The 7,327-nt window shown below is 25.2% G+C and overlaps 1 long non-coding RNA gene across 1 annotated transcript; it reads left to right on the top strand.

Moving 5' to 3' along the window:
• The first annotated feature begins 2,484 nt into the window (after positions 1 to 2,484).
• LOC113389437 lies at positions 2,485 to 6,292 on the top strand. The gene is made up of 4 exons (XR_003368268.1): positions 2,485 to 2,510; positions 4,442 to 4,530; positions 5,789 to 5,872; positions 6,157 to 6,292. It is a non-coding gene; the product is annotated as an uncharacterized LOC113389437 (long non-coding RNA).
• The last annotated feature ends 1,035 nt before the right edge of the window (positions 6,293 to 7,327 follow it).

Genomic DNA, 7,327 nt, shown 5'->3' with positions numbered 1-7,327 from the left:
CTAAGTATGTTGTTATCATAGTTTAATAAGAAAATGCAGGACAAAATATACATTATTTAAAAAAAAAATACATTATTATTAAAACTAACTAATTTTGCAAAGTTACCAAACTAGATAATTTTGCAAGTTAATATTTTACCCAATAAAAATCTAAAACATATTTATGTAATTTATTACCTTTGTACCAGTTTTATAACTAATTTATTTAAACAAACAGCATTAAAAATAATCTCCTGTACACAATTATGTTTATTTAAATCAAATCAAACAATATTTTTTATTATTGTACTTGCACAAAACAACAATCAACGTCAATCTTCAGTCAATACTAAGTCAAGGTATAATTTTTAATAATCTGATAAATAATCGAATTAAAAAGAGTGTCCACCACTATAATTCTCAAGGTAGTGCTGAAAGTCTTATATAAAGTAGTGCAAGGAATTCTTATTTAACACTTCTAATTTAACTTGGAAGGTGATTAATTAGATAAGTAGATAATTGATTGAAAATTGAAATAATTGTGTTATACAATTTTTTAAAAATGTTATAAGCTGTGGTTTGTGTTGTTTGGGAGCAGTAGCAGTAGCTTTTTTATGGGGTGAGTTGTGATAAAAATTAATTTTTGTTAATTAATTAGTGAAAATATTGTTCGCAGTATAAACGTATTTTTTAAGGTTTGTAAGGTGCCTGATAAATATTTTAAATTTATATTAATAATTACAAAAATATACACAAGGTTCATACAATGAATAAAAAATGATGATGATTTTACCTATGCAAGATGTAGTCACTGTTTAAGGAGCTCTACAGGACGTACTATTTGTACTACATTTTTGATTTTTCAATATATTTATCAATACTTCTTTATAGTGACGAACAATAAAATTGATACATTTTCTAAGGAAATTTTGACCTAAAATTGTTTCATCAATATCTGTACCTACTTTTAATTTTTTACAAATTTATATATGCAAGATGTAGTCACTTTTTAAGGAGCTCTACAGGACGCACCGGTTGTACTACATTAGTTTAAATTTTTCTATATATTTATCAATACATCTACTATAGTGGCAAATAATAAAATTGATACGTTTTCTAAGAAAATTTTGACTTATAAATTTTTTCCTCAATATCTGTACCTGCTTGTGAATTATTACAAACTTACTTATGCAAGGTGTAGTCACTGTTAAGGAGCTCTACAGGACGCACCGTTTATACTACATTCTTGTAAATTTTTCTATATATTTATCAATATATCTACTATAGTGACAAATAATAAAATGACACGTTTTCGAAGATAATTTGACTTATAATATTTTTCATCGATATCTGTTCCTACTTTTAATTGACTGCTTAAGGAGCTCTCCAGGACGCATCTTTTGTACTATATTTTTTCAAAAATGCGTGAAAAAATTATATTTTAATTTAAATTTTTTGTGGAAGCCTAATGTAGATTAAAATAATAGAGGGCTGCTCATACGTCAAATGTTAAATGGTTTTAGTAAGTAGCAAGTAGTTTTATTTATACAGAAAAACCTTATTCAAAATATCAATTTTTTGAAATGTTAATATAAAATTTAATTTACCACATAAGCAGTTAGCCCTTAAATAATTTGCCTTTGGAACATTTGCCCTTAGAGAATTTTCTGTTTCGATAATTGGATGCTTGGATAATAATTAAGATATAGATATAGATAAAAATTATAAAATAAATGAAGAGCCACTTTTACTACTAATGGCAACCAGTTAAATATCTGTTTACTAATTTAGAATTCAAAAAAATTGATTATTTACGAAAATTACACATTACTTCAAAATTTATGAAATTCAAATGAAATATGAATTCTTTGATATAAAAAATCTAGGTAGTTCTTAAAAATATGTATAAAAAGTAACACAATTATAAAATGAATCAAAGGCTTCATTACTATTTCATATATATATTTTTGTTAAAAAAAACAAAAAAAATAACTAAATCTTAAATAAATTTAAAAAATCTTCTATAAAGGCTACTAAATTAAAACATGATGATTTATCTTCTATTAGGCTACGATTTGATTGAATGACAATTAAAATAACAAAGTATATTTATTACTCGATATAAAAATAAGTATATTTTTCATTAACATGTTATTAAAACCTCAAATTCTAAGTCCTAGTTTAATATGTATTATAAATATTAAAATGTACTGAATAAAAACACTATTTCATATAAAAACTAACTAACAAATACTGTTTTGTCATATAAATTATTTTTAAAAGTATGAAAATTAACTGATTGTGAATGTGTAGAAGTGGTATGGTATATAAGTTGATGGTTTACCCACTGCAACGCATGCCACATATGAATGTGGCTGGGACATAGTCGTTATTAGTTATAAAATTTCAAATTTTAAGTTATATAAATTATTATTATTTGTAATTTTAGGATGAATCAGCAAAAGAAGATGCAAAAGCAGCTGTACAAGAACTTGTAAAAAAAAGCGCCAAAGAAACAGGAGCAACCGAAGGTAAACTATAGAACTATAAACTATAAAAAAATAATTCATTGTTTAAATTTTTGTTATAACTATAATTGACGTTTTTATTGCACGTCCATTGTTTGTTAGTAAAAGTTTATAAACAATTTCAATGCAAAGAAATTCAAAACACATACGAGGTGTGTTCAAAAAGTACCCGGAATTACTAATAATTAAATTCGCGGGTCTGGAGTGTCTGATTGTCAAAAAAATTTTTTTATTGTGTTGGTATACATGCCCCTAAAGTATGATGAAATTTTCAGCTATATTCACTGTTTACTTTGTCTGTGGTAGTCGCTAAGGTTCGACGTGTTTTTTCTGAGCTCGGCGATTTTTACAATGGAAGAATTGAAAAGTCAAAGAATTTGTATTAAATTTTGCGTAAAAAATGAAATAAAATAAAGTGTTGCAAAGTGCAAAAATTCACCAGATATGGCCGTGTGTGACTTTTTCCTATTCCCAAAGTTGAAGAGACCCATGAAAGGACGGCGGTTTTCCTCGATTGAAGAAAATCGCTGAGAGTGCTCAAGGACATATCAAAAAGTGAATATCAAGGGTGCTTCGAAAATTGGAAAAAACGCTGGCATAAGTGTATTATATCTGGGGGGGACTACTTGAAGGGGACCACATTAATGTAGACGAATAAATAAATATTTTTTTGAAAAAACGAAAATTCCGGGTACTTTTGAACAGACCTCGTATACTGTGATCAAATAACATCGATAATTGGATTATTTTAAATAATTGTTTCAAAATGATTTTAGAAATAAAATAGGAGATAATAATATTTTCGAGTATATATTTTTAACTAGAATAATATTAGATAATTTTGTTCTTCAGGTAGTATGTATGTGAAAAGTACACACAACAGAATTTATAATATAAAAAATATTAGATTTGAGTGTTAGCTAATATCGACTATTAGCTAATAAGTTAATAAATTCGACAAAAATGAGAGAAAATATCTATATATATATATATATATATATATATATATATATAATATATATATAAATGCGGTTAATAAGTATTCATACAAAAATACTTAAATCAAGTAAAATTTTTTTTCAACAAGAGTAAATTAAAAATTTAAAATTCACTTTATCAAATTAGTTTTTAAGTATTTTTTAAATCTATTAAAAATATGAACAGTTATTTTCAAATTAAAAATTTAATTATAATTAACCTAAGTAATTCTCTTGACTTTTAATAAAAAATTAAAATATGTGATAAATACAGCTATTAAAATAGATATTTGACATATGTATATTAAATTATGCATGTAATAAAATAATTAATTGCATTTTAATTTAATTTTTAATAACTCATATAGATGTTAGCTCAAATTTGAGCTTAAATTCGAATCACAATTTTGGATGAACAAGAACAAATGAAAATCTTAGATATCACTTTATCAAATTAGATTTTAAGTTATTATTTTTTCCGTTAAAAAGAAAAAAAATTTATAATTTCATCTAAATATGAACGAGTTTTTATAAATTCAAGATTCAATTCTGGAAAAACCCTAAATAAATTTATAAAATTTTGTTATAAATTTAAAATTTGTGATAAATCAGCTAATTATTTAAAATATTCGATATATAGACATATCAAACTGTGAATTTAATAAAATATTTAATTAGTTTTTAATTTAATTTAGAAATTCTTATACATAGTTTGTAAATTAATTTTGGGTAAAATTCTCGATGAATAAAAGCAAAATTAAAATCTTAAAAATCGCTATAAAATTAATATTTAGGCATTTTTTCTTAAATTTGTTAGAAAATCAAAATACCTGGTTTTTTTTCTCCTAATTGAAACGCATTTCCACGCATTAAAATTATTTTAAATGATTCAAATGACTAGATAATATTTATAACAACAAATACACTTTTTTACTAATTTTTTTTTTCTTATTTTAGAGGAAATCAAAGAATTAAAAACTAAAGTACCTTTGGAATCCAAAGGAGCAAAATGTTTTGGAGCTTGCTTGTATAGGAACTTTGGAGTGGTAAGTATTTTTATAAAAAAAAATCTCTAAAAACAGTAAAAAACTTTAATTAATTTCTTACAAATTCTGAAATAGCTAATTTTAAATTAATTCACAATTTTTGTATTTTTTATTAACTTCCCGTAGGGTAAGTTATTGTAATGGGCCGAAAATCGGAATTGAAAATTTTTACATTTCTCGACGTTTTGAAGGTTTCTGAACGTTTTGGCATACCTCAGAAAAAATGGATGTGTGTGTGTGTGTGTGTGTGTGTGTGTGTATGTATGTATGGATACAAATTTTCGTCCACGTTTTCGGGCGTACGGATCAACCGATTTGAATGGTTTAAAAAACATTCGATTCCTATTAATAAGGAGAAGAGCTGATTAGTTTTGGCAAAGACAGGTCCAGCAGAGTTACGGAGATAAGGAGCAAAGAGTGCAAGAGAAAATAGAAATCGAGTTTTTGAGAGAGACGGAGCATCCGATTTGAATGATCTAAAAAACATTCCATTAGTAATGATTGGGAGAAAGGGTTATTAGTTTTTCGCAAAGGCAGGCCCAGCCATTTCGGAGATACAGAGCTAAATGTACAAAAATGGCAGTTTTTGAAAAACTAAGCGTCCGATTCAATTGATTCAAAGAACTTTCTGCTTGTCTTAACAAAATAATTGATTTTGGAAAAAAAAATTTGTACCATTTTTTTTTTTTTTTTTTTTAATTTTTGTATGTCGAAAATAATTCAGAATTTTATTTTTAATTCTGACTATAGTTCTAAATACTTTTAAACAAATAATTTCAACTCTGCAATTCAGTTTATATAATTCTTATAAATATTAGACAATAATACAATATTTATAATAATCTATTTGAAAACATTCAATATTCCTCGAACGTTTCGTTACGGTACGGGAAGTTCCAGCAATTTGCCTTAAGGCACGATGCCACCCACCCCACTAGTTTATTTAAACTGTTGAAACAAAACTTAAATTTGAATTTTGAACATAATATGATAACATATTAAAACTTACATTTTTGAATCAGTTACTAATAGTCTATTAATGTTATAGCATCTATACATTTTATTTCAAAAAAAATATAATCGTAATAATTATTTAATAATAATTAAAATAATATAAAAAAAAAAATGTTACGATAAAGCCCCTTACTAGTATACTTCTATTTTCGGGCTTACTTAATAATAAATCAAAGTGTTATGGATAATTTAGGTGAAAAATTTTTATATTGGATCAATTTCTACTAATTTATTTATTTTTTAGTTCAAAGACGGAAAATACAACCCTGAAGCTTTGGTGGCAGCCAGCAAAATGTTCTACGATGAAACTACTCCTCAACACGAAAAGGTTAAAAAAAAACATTTTTTGACACTAAAACCCACTTCAAACTCATTAAATTACCCTGTAAAATAATTTATGAATATCATAAAAACTATTAAATCTTAGAAACGTTTCATAAATCCATAGTTTTTATCAATCTTCTTCCATCAAATCAAACTTTTCGAACTCTTGAGTTTTGCTTCCAAAAATCGCGCTTAAAATCAGTTTACAATCATAAATCAAAATATATTTTATCAAATATTATCTTAAACATTCTAAACAATTTTTCTCAATAATAATTTATTTTTTAGATCAAGGAAATCGCTCAAGAATGTGCAAAAGAAGTCGTGGATGCTGATGAATGCGAATTGGCTGCCAAAGCAGTTGCTTGTGAAAGTCCCAAATTTAAAGAAAATAACATCGACATTCCACTTTAAAAAATTATTTTTGAATAGATTGTGATTGCAACAATATCAGTTGATGTTGTAAAAGATCTATTAAATTTAGGTATAAAAATATAGAGAAAATTGTTCGTTTAATATTGCTCAATATGATATAGAACAGTAACTTGAATTACATCTTTGTAGAGAAAATGTAGAAATATCACTTTGAAAATTTGTTTCTAAATTGTTGTGATATCAACATTTGTTGATTTGAAATATGTATTAAATCTAATAAAAATACTACAAAAAAATATAGAAAGAATTGTTTATTATCAACAATGGATCCATTACCATTGTCTGGGTAATAATTAATTGACGAAATCATCAGTAGATTACCTACAACACATTATTAAATTCCCAAATTTAAGGAAAATAACATCGACATTCCACTTTGAAAACTTATTTTTGATTATATTTGTAATTTCAACAATATTAGTTTATGTAATAGATCTATTAAATTTAGTTATAAAAATATAGAGAAAATTGTTCTTGCAATATTTAGCTAACACTGATAGAGAAAAGTAACTTGAATTACATCTTTGGAGACAAAATATAAAAAAAAATCATTTTGAAATTTTGGTTTTTAAATAGATTGTGATATCAACATTTGATGATTTGAAATACATATTAAATTTAATAAAAATGTTACAAAAATACAGAAAGAATTGTTTATTATTAACAATGGATCTATTACCATTGTCTGGGCAATTAATTGACGAAATCATCAGTAGAGTACCTACAACATTATTCGGCATTTTTACTAATATATTGTAATAAGAGATCTATTGTCAAAAAAATTACTATGATTTTCCAATTATTTCCTAATTGGCGGCCGCAATTGAAAAATCAAGGATAGTCATAGAGTATAAATATAAATGTTGTTTTGGTTAGGGAATTGTTTTAGTCGATTTGTTTGGAATAAACATAAAAAAAAGATTTTAAAATTGTGTAAAATGTTTAAATATTTAAAATCATGATGTCTAAAGGTTTGTTTATGATGGTGGTTTTGGTCTCTTGCTGGATGTATTGCTGTGAGTAA

The sequence above is a fragment of the Ctenocephalides felis genome, unplaced genomic scaffold (assembly GCF_003426905.1).
Source record: "Ctenocephalides felis isolate EL2017-DRISC unplaced genomic scaffold, ASM342690v1 CF-g0.4_SCAFFOLD_03573, whole genome shotgun sequence".
In the NCBI taxonomy this organism is placed as follows: domain Eukaryota; kingdom Metazoa; phylum Arthropoda; class Insecta; order Siphonaptera; family Pulicidae; genus Ctenocephalides; species Ctenocephalides felis.
Note: the sequence above shows the minus strand (reverse complement) of the source record. Positions and strands in the feature narration are given on the sequence as shown.